Source organism: Sapajus apella, unplaced genomic scaffold (assembly GCF_009761245.1).
Source record: "Sapajus apella isolate SASKATOON/1434 unplaced genomic scaffold, GSC_monkey_1.0 scaffold12, whole genome shotgun sequence".
Classification (NCBI taxonomy): Eukaryota; Metazoa; Chordata; class Mammalia; order Primates; family Cebidae; genus Sapajus; species Sapajus apella.
Window position 1 is genome coordinate 17,798,088 of NW_022436952.1, and position 13,557 is coordinate 17,811,644.

General features: G+C 42.4%; 1 protein-coding gene across 1 annotated transcript in view; it reads left to right on the plus strand.

Moving 5' to 3' along the window:
- Window positions 1-3,285: 3,285 nt before the first annotated feature.
- The window catches only part of TRIM16 (tripartite motif containing 16), a 46,294-nt gene continuing 36,022 nt past the window's right edge, over window positions 3,286-13,557 (plus strand). Inside the window, exons 1-2 of the mRNA XM_032280214.1 lie at window positions 3,286-4,465; window positions 4,953-5,008. The gene's annotated coding sequence lies outside the window, so the exon portion shown is untranslated. The remainder of the gene's footprint in view (window positions 4,466-4,952; window positions 5,009-13,557) is intronic.

Genomic DNA, 13,557 nt, shown 5'->3' on the forward strand with positions numbered 1-13,557 from the left:
ACTCAGGAGGCTGAGGCAGGAGAATTGCCTGAACCCAGGAGGCGGAGGTTGTGGTGAGCAGAGATCGCACCATTGCACTCCAGCCTGGGTAACAAGAGCAAAACTCCGTCTCAAAAAAAAAAAAAAAGAAGTTTCAATAACAGGATTATGAATCTCAAGATAACACATCTACATGCAACTTTGCATGCAACAAATAGAATATACATTCTTTTCTAGCACACATGCATTATTCAGGAAAGTTGACCATATGCTAAAACACAGATGACTCTTCAATGAATTTAAAATAATTCATACACATCTACACCACTATATATATAGAGAAATACAATGTAAGTGACATATGTAATTTTAACTTTTAGTTGCTATATCTTAAAAACTTTTTTAAGAGGTGAAATTAATTACATAAACATATTTATTTAACTGAACATATCCAATATATTTTTATTTTACTGCTCTAGGACACATACGTCTGGGCCAGCCAAGCAGCTCTGTGCTTTTGTCGCAGGCCTAAGTAATAGCCCACAGGCTTTGCCTAGAAGACATGCTCCCAGGACAGCCAAGCAGCTGTACTTCTGTGTCCAGGGTCTGAGAAACAGTGCCACAGGCCACCACTGGCAGGCACCCTCTAGGCTGGCCAGGCAACAATGCATTCGTGTCCCCATTTAGAGTTAATAGCCCCATAACCCCAACCCCAGTGATCCAGAGCCCAAGTTGGCTGACCCACCATGTGCACAAAGGAGCCTGTGACTTGAGAAACAGCCCTGTGCAAAAGCCACATGACCACCACTACCACCTCTCAGCCTAGGCCGCTGAAACATTCACAAATGTCATTAGCATTTTTTTTTTTTTTGAGAGTCTTGCTCTGTCACCCAGGCTAGAGTGCAGTGGTGTGATCTCGGCTCACTGCAACCTCCACCTCCTGGGTTCAAGTAATTCTCTTGCCTCAGCCTCCTGAGTTGCTGAGATTACAAGTGCCCGTCACTGCACCTGGCTAATTTTTGTATTTTCAGTAGAGATGGAATTTTACCATCTTGGTCAGGTTGATCTCAAACACCTAACTTCAAATTCCCAAAGTGCTGGGATTACAGGCATGAGCCACCTCACCTGGCCTGTCACTAGCATATATTATAGCTGAAGAAACTACATAGAGAATACACTACTGTGTCCACCTAGAACGAAAGCCAACACATTTCATTAAAGCAACACCCCAAGACCCATATAAATAAACCTTTCCCTACAGAACCTACTCCATGAAATTGGAAGAGGTGATTGTTTCATCATGTATTTAGAAATCAATGCAGAGCTGGGTGCAGTGGCTCACGCCTGTAATCCCAGCACTTTGGGAGGCTGAGGTGGGCAGATCGCTTGAGTTCATTCAGCCTGGCTAACATGGTGAAGCTTTGTCTCTACTATAAATACAAAAATTAGCCTGGTATAGTAGTACATGCCTGTAATCTCAGCTACTTGGGTGGGTGTGGCAGGAGAACTGCTTGAACTCGGAAGGCAGAGGTTGCCATGAGCTGAGATCTCGCCACTGCACTCTAGCCTGGGTGAAAGAGCAAGACTCTGTCTTAAAAAAAAAAAAGAAAGAAAGAAAAGAAGGAAGGAAAGAAAAGAAAGAAATGTAGAAACACATGAAACATGAAAAAGCAAGGAGCACAACATCTCTAAAAGAACACGATAATTTCCAGGAACAGACATCAATCATAAGAAAGTATACAAAGTTCCAGAAAAGGAATTTAAAATAATAATCTTAAGGAAGCTCAGTGGAATTCAAGAGCATACAATTACACAATTCAATGAAATCAAGAAAGCAATTCATAATTTGAATGAGAAATTTAACAGAGATATAAAAAATAACCAAACAGAAAATCTAAAACTGAAGAATTCAATGGATTCAGTGAAAAATACAATCAAGACTTTAATACAGACTAGCTCAAGCATAATAATTTCTGGGCCAGGCATGGTGGCTCATGCCTTAATCCCAGCACTTTGGAAGGCCAAGGCAAGTGGATCACCAGAGGTCAGGAGTTTGAGACCAGCCAGGCCAACATGGAGAAACCCCACCTCTATTAAAAATACAAAAATTAGCTGGGACTGGTGGTGCGCACCTGTAATCCCAGCTACTTGGGAGGCTCAAGCAAGAGAATCTGTTGAACCTGGGAGGCGAAGGTTGAAGTAAGCCGAATTGTGCCACTGTACTCCAGCCTGGGCGACAGAGTGAGACTCTGTCTCAAAAAAAAAAAGAGAAAGAAAGAAAAAGAAAGAAAAATAAACCCTGGCAGAAGGATTTCACAGTTGCAATTTTGCTTTCTTTACAATAGCATTTTTGTGGATGCCCAGAACATTCTGTCCAGAAACGCGCTCAGGAAGACAGGATCTAGAGCACAGGGGCAAAAATTGGCTGGATTTAGGTACAGCTCTTCTCCTGAGGGGTGTGGTTGGTGGTGGAGTTAGTGGCAAGCCTGGGGCTGTCCTAAAAGCTGGTTCTTGCCACCTCCTGATTCTGGAAGCGACAAAAAAGAGAGCAACAACTCAACTGTCTTCATTCTTGTACCAGTAGAACCGAGTAGAACTATATCCTGAAGGGTCCGTCATGGAGAGTGTGGTGCGGAATGGAACCTGCATAAATATAAAATCAATCACTAACGGATTTGGAGGAATGTGATAAGATATGTAAGTAGCTAGGAAACAGGAAATAAGAAATAGGAATAACGGGACACTTTTCTGGGCAGAGGCATGTAAGATGGCCCAGGGAGGGCTCCAGCTCTCCATGAACTGGAACACAGAACTTCTGTGATAGGAGCCCAAACGCCCATCGGAGGACCACCTGCTTCGGCTGCAGGGGCGTGGGAACCACTGAACCAGAATGTGAGAGTGAGGCTCATTCGTTAGGATCCTGGAACGAGGCAGGACCTCAGGTGTGTGACTGTGGTGTTGGGCGCTCAGAAGTGGCGCTGCAGCCCTGTTTATTTCGTGGAGCGCGATAAAGGGACTGGACTTCTGCTCTCCCGACTTCCCCTTGTCTCTCCCTAAAAAATTCACAATAGTCCTCCATGGTTTATTAAACGCCCCGAGTGGCTCCAGTCTGCTTTCCCCAGGACACCAACGTTAACCTTCCTTTTCGGGCCGCGCAAGAGCTTGTCTCTGGTGGTAGAACAAGCCGGGTATTTTGGGGGTCAGTGCAGGTTCTCACATTAGCCCGACTACCGCCAGTTCAAGTCCAGCGACCGGGCCGCGCCAGACTACATTTCCCAGGAGCCTCTGCACGTACTTCCGATTCCGGCTCCTTTGTGTGTACGGGCTCTGCGCGTGGCGCGTCTTGTGTCCTCCCTGTCCTTCCCTGCAGAGATCCTCCCCGTGTCTGGACCGGGGAGGAGCAGACGCTGGACAGGGTGTGAGTGTCCAGCAGTGGATTGTCAGACTTGGTGTCCCGGCTGCTCCCCATTGGGCCTTTCCCCAGGCCCGCAGATCTAATTTCTTCTGCTGGAGCTGGGACTCGGCCACCTTGACGCGCCCCCTCTGCCCCTGGAGAGTGTCTTTGGGCTTTGTGTGTGTGGCAGTGGGGTGCATGTGTGTTTCCTATCCGAGACACCTCCGGGTCGTTAGCTCGGAAACAGGCTGAGGGCCCGCGTAGCCTGGAGCACTTGGCTGGAAGGTGAGGCAGGTAGCGCCCAAGGCTCCCATGTCCGGGCCAGGTCAGGCACCAACGAGTCCCTTAGGTCTGCAGTATGGCGGAACCGTTTTATAGACGGACAGTGTGAATGTAGGAGGGGATGTGTATCAGAGATCTGTTTATCTACATTTTCAGAGAGTGGTATTGCTCTTTGATATGAGTGTAGGCAGGTTACTCTCTGTGGTTCCTTTCTTGTAATTTGAGGTTTGTTGTATTGTAGCTACTTTTAAGTGGTGGTTGTGAGGATTAAATGGAATTTTGACATGCAGCAGTTGACACAGGGCCAGACACCAAGTCAGGCATCAAGGTGTCATCGATTTTTTTCAGCCATTTCCCCATTTGTACATAAGAAGGAAACACCCAGGAAGGAAAAGTAACGTGTTCTGGGTCACCCAGCCAACTATCACATTGTGGAAATTAGAATCCAGGCACTCCCAGCAGGGGCCTTTCCACCACCCTGCACTTGTGTGTTCATCAGGAACCTTACCTTTACTGCTATCTGTAACTGTCTGCGTTCCCAGTATCTGACTCTTCAGGGCCCTGGGTACTCAGACTTGCCTGTGTTTAGGGTTTCCTGAAGATTAAATGGCTGCTGAAGTTCTTAAGTTTAGCTTTTAGCTCAAAAGATACTGTTCAGACTCTACATTCTGAGTAGAGTCTCAGAGAATGGAAAAAGAAATACAATGGAAAAGGAGAAAACTTCAATCCAGAATTTCTTGCCAGAGTTTCTGGGAGAATGCTGGCAATTCCCAGGAAGATATGTGAGAATGGAAAGGTTGCTACACCCAAGTGTAAGGTTTATTCTCTGTGAGGTCTATTGCCGAGTTTAAAATGAGGAAACTGAGGCCTGCATGAGAACAATTAGACACCAATTTATTCGGCTCAAGAGAGGGTCTGTGGTCCTCGGCAAAGAGGCCAGGGAAGTCAGCCTGACTCCTCTCAGGCATAGGGTTATATATGGAGGGAAGGCACTCTGATTGGCTGTGGAGAAGCAGGACATGGACGTGGCAAGCTGCTATAGGTAGGTAGGCAGGATTTCTGGTGAGCGGGCTGGATGGGGCAATACACTATTGGGCAGGTCTTGGTGGGGCTCTTTTAAATTTTGGCAGGGTTTTTGAACGGCTGGCTAGGTGCCCAGTGCAGAGTTTAGTGTTGAGTGCAGAGGTGGGCGTGGCGAAGCTAGATGCTGAGTGCAGATTCTGGTGATGTAATTTTCAAGCATGGAGAGGGATGGGCCTGTCCCAGCTCCCAGTGAGGCAACCGGCCTTACACCAAGTAGTGGCGCAAAGGCTGTGATTATGGAGGATTGGACCTGCAATCTCCAGAACAGAGGTAAGAAATAGAAATAAGAGAAGGTCCTGCTGTTAGCTGGGAATCTACAGTGTGCACACACAACCTCATTTTAGTCTTTCTTCACAGCAACCTTGTAAAATGTGTGTGGGCAGCACAGAGACCTTGGGCAAGTTAACAGTTTCCTCATCTGTAAATAATGATTTATGGAAAGTGCCTGATTTTACTAATATTCCCTTTTTATTTGAAGCTCTGAAAAAAACAAGATATCTTACTTCCATACTCTTTCCATTATACAAGCTGCCTCTCTGAAGGATGAGTGTAGGATAAGTCAGACTCCTTGGAAGAGGAGAAATAAATAGGTATGGAGAAGCTGATGACTGGATTTAGCATTATAGCACATGGGCAAGCCCTAGTCCCTTGAACCTTCTGTGAACTCAGCCTGCGTCCCCAGGATCCATGGCCCTGCTGCTCAGTTCTGGCAGAATTAGAGACTGCTCCTCGTCTCCTTTTCAGTTTTCTCTTAAAAAGTACTTTCTCTTAAGGAGATACAAAGAGATGCCCCAGATTAGAAGGGACTTCCATAGTCTATCTCTAGTCTGTTTGGCTTTCCTCTAATATCTTGACCTCGGCCCACACTCAGCACCAAACTATGCACTCAACCCCCAGCCCGCTGTTGAAAAACCCCACCAAAATATTTAAAGAAGCCCCACCAAACCCTACCCAGTAGCAGCCTGCCCCGTACGCCCCTGGCTGGCCCACTTACCCAAAGTCCCGCCTGCCTACCAATGACAGCTCGCTCCATGCATGTCCTGTTTCTCAACAGCCAATAAAGTTGCCTTTGCTTTGTTTCCCCAGTAGCCAATCAAGGCCCGCTTACCCAAAGTCCCGTCCATCTACCAATGATAGCTCACTCCATGCATGTCCTGTTTCTCAAGAGCCAATGAAATTGCCTTCACTTTGTTTCCCAATAGCCAATCAATTGCCCCCCCTCCCTATAAAACCCCACGTCCTGAACAGCTGGGTGTGACTTCTTTGGCCCCTTCTTGGACCACAGAACCTCGCCCGGGAGCTAAATAAATTAGCTTCTCATTTTCTTAATACTTGCCTCAGTTTCCTCATTTTACCTCAGCAATAAACCTTACACTGTACTTTGATAATGACTGAGGTCTAGAAATAACTACTTCTGTGGCTGGATGCGGTGGCTTACGCCTGTAATCCCAGCACTTTGGGAGGCCGAGGCAGGCAGATCACAGGTCAGGAGATTGAGACCATCCTGGCTAACATGGTGAAACCCCATATCTACTAAAGAATACTAAAAATTAGCAGGGCATGGTGGCACATGCCTATAGTTCCAGCTACGCAAGAGGTTGAGGCAAAAGAGTCACCTGAACCCAGGAGCCAGAGGTTGCAGTGAGCCGAGATCACGCCACTGCACTCCAGCCTGGGCAACAGCGAGACTCTATCTCAAAAAAAAAAAAAAAAAAAAGGGAAGAAAGAAATAACTACTTCTTCCCCCAAACAAATCCACAAGGAGCTTTAAGTATTGCTTTTTGGAGATGCAGATGGAGATGGATGGAGAGAGGATTGAAGAAATAATAAACTGTAGAATATTAGGAAAATATATAATTATATGTAGAATAAGATAAATAGCATGTAACCCTACTACCTTGAGATAAGCTCAAAGAAGTGCTCAAAGTTAATCAGCAGTTTTCTCCCTATAGGCAAAAAATCAAAATGGAGAAGTAAATCACAAGCAGAAGTTTGCCTGTTGGGCGTAGAATCAGACCAGGGGAATTTGGGGCTTATTCATTAATTCATTCACAATACTTAGGGCCTGCTGTCTACCAAGTACACTGTGCTTGCTGCTTAGGGTGCAGGGGTGAATGATATGACTCATGCAGTTTAGTGGAGCGTGTGTGGTGGAACAGACCTAAGATGGCCGCAGGCTCACCATGGGCTTGGAATACCCATGATGGGGTGGCTGAAGGTGTCTGTGACCATGACAGCTGGGGTGGGCACTGCTGCCTTTTACTGCTGTGACTCCCTTTTTCTTGTTGTATGAAATTGGTCACTTTCTCCATTTGCAAATAAAGGAGTTGAGCCTGGAGGTCTTTAAGCACCTCTCCAACTGTAACATTGCACTTCTTGTTTTGTTTTAGGGATTTTTGGTCCCAGGGAACCTCATTTGGAGAGTAGTGGATCACACAGATCCTGAACCCAATAAATGGTCATACCTTTCCCTGACTAAGTTTATATTCTGTCCTCTGAGATTATCTTTGAAGCCTCATTATGTAGATGTCTGTAAAATCCTTCAAGCTATGGACAGCCAAGGTCAGAGGCATATTTTGTCATAAGTGGCTATTTCTAAACTCAGATTTTTATTTGATATCATTTGATATACACCTATATATCTATATATATAGATACCTATATATCTATAGGTGTATATCAAATCAAGCTAGGGTGACCCCAGGCTTGATTTGAAGATTGCAGGAAGAGGTATTTAGTGATTAAAGCAGGGCTTTCTGTCTTTTTGGCATTAATACTTTTTAGGTTTTCTTTAAGTTAAGAGGCAGTTATCACATTATCACTCTTTTCGGTTTACAAGTTAGTCCTCTTTAGGACCCAGCTTAAGGTATCACTTCCTCCCTTACCTCTTCTTTGTCCACTGTAACTGAAAATAATCTCCTCCTCTGAATACCAGTGCCACTCACTGTTTATATCACTCACATATGCCTGTGAAACATGATCATTTTGGTTTGATATTAACATTTGGCCTTATTCTCAATTTTAACATCACCAGGGACCATAATTTTCATATCATGATGATGATGATGAGGGAAACCTATTTTTGTTTAGGTCTTTTGTTGCTGATTTTAAACAAAATAATACTTTCATGTGGTTAAAAAAATCACATGAAATAGAGTTTTTCAATGAAAAATTGTTCTTCTAAGACCTTTGACATGTTAGATATATACTTGATGACTGCTAGGTATGTTTTGCCAAGAGTCATCTATACAAAATGCAGTGGCTTGAGATAACCATCTCAGGAAAAATCATCTAATACTTACATTTTACTTAACAAGAATTCACTCATATGCACCAAGATATCCCCCCCAAACAAAAAAATAAATTAGTGTAATTAAGAATAGTATAAAATTATATTTTACATATATGTATAAAATTCTATTATTTATTTATCTATTTATATATGAGTTATTATCAGAGCTATACACAAAACCAGCTATATTTTATGTGCAAATTCAAGGATTTATAAAGACAATATTGGTATTTCCCTGTTTTCATCTTACATGCTGACTATGGAAGTAACCTTGTGTAAGAGTGCGACTCCAGTGAATCTAGAGGCCTAGCCAGTTCATTCATGTGTAGTTTATTCCTCTCCATGAGTGTTTTTGCTTGGTGTGCCAAAGTTGACTGTATCAGAAGATATGCCAATTCATCCTAGTAGGAAGATCCTTAGGATAGGATACAGCAACACGGAGAATTAGGAAGCACTTCAGATTAATCCAGGTATCCACTTAATCAGCTTCATATATTAGACCTGGAATAAATATGACTACAATGAAAGTGGGAAGACATTAGACAATATTCATTTGTACGTTATTGACATCAGATGATGCACATTGACAAAACCCTAGAAATACAATAACTATGTAGTGAAGCTATGGCTTAGGATTCTTTGGTTATTCAGTATTATGGTTTTTATAGGACACCCAACGCTAGAAATTAAAGAAAAAGATCCCAGTAACACCAACCTATTTGTATGTAGAATAATCCTTACTGGAGAAAATACTTACAATTGTATAAAAAGCCTACAGTGGATCATTTGTAATCATCCCTGGTCATAGATTTTAGAACCGAAAGGGAACTTTGAGTATCTATTAAGGGCATTTTATTTTGTGAGTGAGGAGATAGAGATCTGGAAAGGTTAAATAATATGCTCATGCTATTTGGGGTGAGGGCAGTGGATAGCAGAGCCCAGTTTCCACAAACCTCCCCATCCTGCATAAAAAAAGGCCTTTCTGTGACATGTAGACCATAGAGAGCATCTGGGAGAGCAGTGGGCATAGGGATGTTTTGAAGTAGGGAAAATTAGTGGCTAAATGAGGGACAGGAAGGATTTGGTTTACATTTAGTGGTAGTTACTGACTGGAGCTCTGTGATGAAGCCATGGTACAGAGTGCTTTTTTTTTTTTTTGAGACAGAGTCTTGCTCTGTAGCCAGGCGCCAGGCTGGAGTGCAGTGGCTCGATCTCAGCTCACTGCAACCTCCACCTCCTGGGTTCAAGCAATTCTGCCTCAGCCTCCGAAGTAGCTGGGACTACAGGCGCGTGCCACCATGCTCAGCTAATTTTTGTATTTTTAGTAGAGATCGGGTTTCACCATGTTGGCTAGGGTGGTCTCGATCTCTTGTCCTTGTGATCTGCCCGCCTTGGCCTCCCAAAGTGCTGGGATTACAGGCGTGAGCCACCGTGCCAGGCCCAGAGTGCTTTTAAGTCTTGCCCTGGGCCTGGGAATGGAGTCTGGACACGTGTGGCAGGCTTCGCATCCTTGTTGCTTCTGCCCTGTGGGCAATTGGGGATTTACTGGATGAAAACAGGTTTTCTTGTTACTGAGTTTAAACTACAGAATATCTTCTTCAAGCTATGAAAATAATTCTGTGTGTGTGCACCTGTGGGTTAGAACACTCATTCTAACTGACATGAGGAAATTATCTTATAAAGACTACCTGGTGCGATATTCTTATGAGTGAATGAATGAACACCTTTTGTTTCTCTACTTTGCACTCACAAGACTCGTTCTTTCACATTAGTGGTTCTCAACCAGGGGTGATTTTTTTCCCCCTTCAGGAGACAACTGCCAGCGTCTCGAGACAGTTTTGGTTGTCTCAACGTGGGGAGGGGATATTACTGTCACCTAGAGGATAGAGGCGAGGGATACTGCTAAACTTCCTACAATGCACGTGACAGCCCCCACGAAAAAGAATTGTCCCGCCCAAAACGGCAATAGCGCTGAGATTCAGAAACTTTTGGATAGGCAATTTACGGTGGCAGTAAACTACCACGAGGTGGCAGTACAGCCCCCTGCTGTAATGTTAAACTCAAACTGCACTAGTTCACCGTGAGCATTTGAGCAGTTGATTGTAATAGCTAATCTATTCTCTTTTTCAAAAAGTACACTTAAATGTTTTTTACATTACAAAAGTGAAATATTCTTTGTGACAGATTCAAATGGTATACTTTAGAAGTGTATAAGTAAAAAAAAAGGGGGTTCCTGAGTTCCCCCTTCAAATCCTCTCCTTTAGAATTGATGTGTATCTTTTCAGATTCTTTTCTTGTGTGTGTGTATATGAGGTATACATGCATAACTAATAGTGTGATGTTTGTTTTTCAACTCACTTTTAACTTTCAACATTATACTGTAGACATCTTTTTAAATAATTTAGAGGTATCTCATTTTTTAAATGGATGCATTGTGTTCTGATGTATGGATGTCCTATAGTTTCTATATATTCTTATAATTGGGCATGTAGAGTCTTTCCAGTTTTTTTCCTGATACAGGCAATTTAATGGCCATGCGTTATTTCTGTAGAATAGCCTCCTGGAAATGTGAGAGCTGGGTCAGAGTACATTTAAAATATTGATGAGTTGGCTGTACTAATTTATACTCTAACAGTGTAACAGAGTGCCTTTTTTTATCTCCCTAACATTGGATACTATCAATATTTTATTTTTAATATATATTTTATTATATTTAATATTTAATGTTGAATGTCTTTTCTATGTTTATTTTTTCTTATGTTTATCAGTTAGTCGTAGTTCTTCCATGAATTGCCTATTCCTTTTCAAGTTTTTATTGGGTTGCTTTCTTTTTATCAATTTGGAGTAGCTCCTTATACATTTTGCTTATTAACGCTTTGTCCGAAGCTTCTTTTTGAATATGGGGTAAGTTAAGGATAACATAGCTAGCCAATTGAATTAACTGTCCTTGTTGAATAATTTCTCCCTTTCTCATTGAGTTGAAATATATACATATATGAGTCTGTTTTTAGACTCTGTTCCATCTAATGCTATGCTAATTTCACAGGTTTCATTTATTGTGGCGTGTAGCCAGTTGGTGAAGAAGGATGGGAAGAATGTTGGGTGGTGTGCTTTCACATGCAAACGCCTAGAGATAAGAGAAAACAGCAAGGGATTGAAGGAAGGCCAAAGGCTAAGGAAGGAACGAGGGCATGAGGAGGAGGGGGAATGACGCTGGAGCACAGGTGTGGCTCAGATCATATAAGACCCCACAGGCCATTTTCAAATTTGGATCTTTATTCTTAGAGCCATGGAAAGATTTTAACCAGAGAAGGGACATGATCAGACTTCTAATTTTTGAAGCTTTCTTTGGACTTCTGATTCTGGCTATGATGGAGTAATTGGTACTAGGCTAGCCCTCCTACCATGAACTGCTATACAACATGACAAAACAGATGAGACAGCTATTTTCAGGCAGTGAAAAATAGGTAGCACAAAACTACTGATCCCAGACAGAGGGAAACTCATGAGGTAAACCCCATGATCACCCAACTGTCTATCTTGGAACTATTCCCAACCGTGGCACAGAGAACTGGAGTCTGTGTAGATCACAGTGGTCCCACTGAGTGGAAGATGTGGAAATTGGGATTCAGAGCAGTGGAAGCAGACAGATAGTGTGGAGTGAGATATAGAGAGGAAGGAGTTGTATAAGAGCATACACGAGGACACCTCTAGGTCCCTAGTAAGTCGAAGGTTGAGAGGCGAGCTGAACATGAGCTAGATGAGATCACTCAAGAAGATAGCGGCTACTGTGGGGTTGAAAGTGGAACGGTGTCCCACTGGGATCCTGGGACATACAAAGGACGCTGGGAAAAAACAAGGAAATCTGAGTAAGTATGGACTTCAGTTAATAATGTATCAATATTGGTTCATTAATTGTGACAAACTATCATAGAGTAACAAAAGATGTTAACAATAGGGGTATCGTATACTGCTATGTCAGACTGAAGGGTCTTACATACCCCCATTGGGTGTGGGGTATATAGCAGCTCTTAAAAAAAGAGTTTGATCTACCGTGGTAGAGAATTTATTCTTTCCGTAGAAATGATGGATTTCTTAATGGAGAAACATTTAAAGAGAATTGAGCCAAAACATAGAAGAAAAAAGTATCATCAACGTGTATCATGAATTAATTGATTAAATATTCCCTCTGGGGAAAAATGCTGCTACTTCTGCTTGCATCTTACACAATTGCACATGTACATTTTTGCTCAAAAACCAGCAGAAGGCCCATTCGGTCACTTAGGACGTTATAAAGTCATGTACTCAAGAGTTGAGATATAATGAAATTAATAATTTTTACTGTTGTTATCAAGTACCTCTTAAGTGAAATTGGCTTCTTTTTTAAATTTTATATTCAATTTTTGAGTGTGTGGAGGGAAAAAGTACAGTGACTTCTAGCACAGTTTGGTGCCACTGCTTTGATTTGTGTTGAGGCCCCAGCAGTTTACTCACTATTGCTCCTGCATCATGTGTGCAAATGACAATATGGTGAAAAAGGCAAAGAATACTCAAGTGTTATATCATGAAAATAGTTTTGACCTCACACATCCCTGAAAGGGTGTCAGTGAAGCATCGGGGTCCACAGACCATGCTTTTAGAACCAGCAGATATCTGGAGTTTATGTAAGATGAAGGCAAACCTCTACAAATACTTTATGCTCTTAGACTTATCCCATTCATAAGCCTATTAGTTCTGCTCCATCCCACCCCACCCCACTAGGGCAGAGATTATTAGACTGAATAAAAAACAAGACTTGCTTACATGATGCCTGTAAGAGATGCATTTTGAATATCAAGAGCCAGGTAGGCTGGTAAAAGGATGGGGAAAAGATAATACCAAATAGCCTAAATGTAGAACAAACTCAAATGCTCATTAGCAGGGTAATGGATGAACATGCTTAGCTATAGTCATAGCATGAATGCTACTCAGCAATGAAAACAACAGGCTACTGATACGTACCAGGACATGGGTGAATCTCATAGATATTTTATTGAGTGAAATAAGCCAGACAAAAAGCCTTCAATATATGTTTCCATTTACATGAAATTCCAGAATAAGCAAAACTATTTTATAATGAGAAAAATCAGATTCTTAGTTGCCTGGAAGCAGGCATGGTGGAAAGATTGAATAAGAGGACATGAGGGAGCTTCCTGGGTGCTGCAAATATTTTCTATCTTGATTGGGTGGTGGTTACCAGAATGGAGTTATTTGTCAAAACTCATTAACCTGGATGCTTAAAATAGGTGAATTTTATTGCATGCAAATTATACCTCAATAAAGTTGATTTTTTAAAAAAGCTTTCTCTGAGGGTGGGTGTAGTGGCTCAAGCCTGTAGTCCCAACATTTTGGGAGGCCAAGGCAAGAGGATCACTTGAGACCAGGAGTTTGAGTCTAACTTGGGCAATATAGCGAGACCCTATCTCTACAAAATAAAAATAAATAAATACATAAATGAAAAGCTTTCTCTGGATGCAGAATGGAGAAT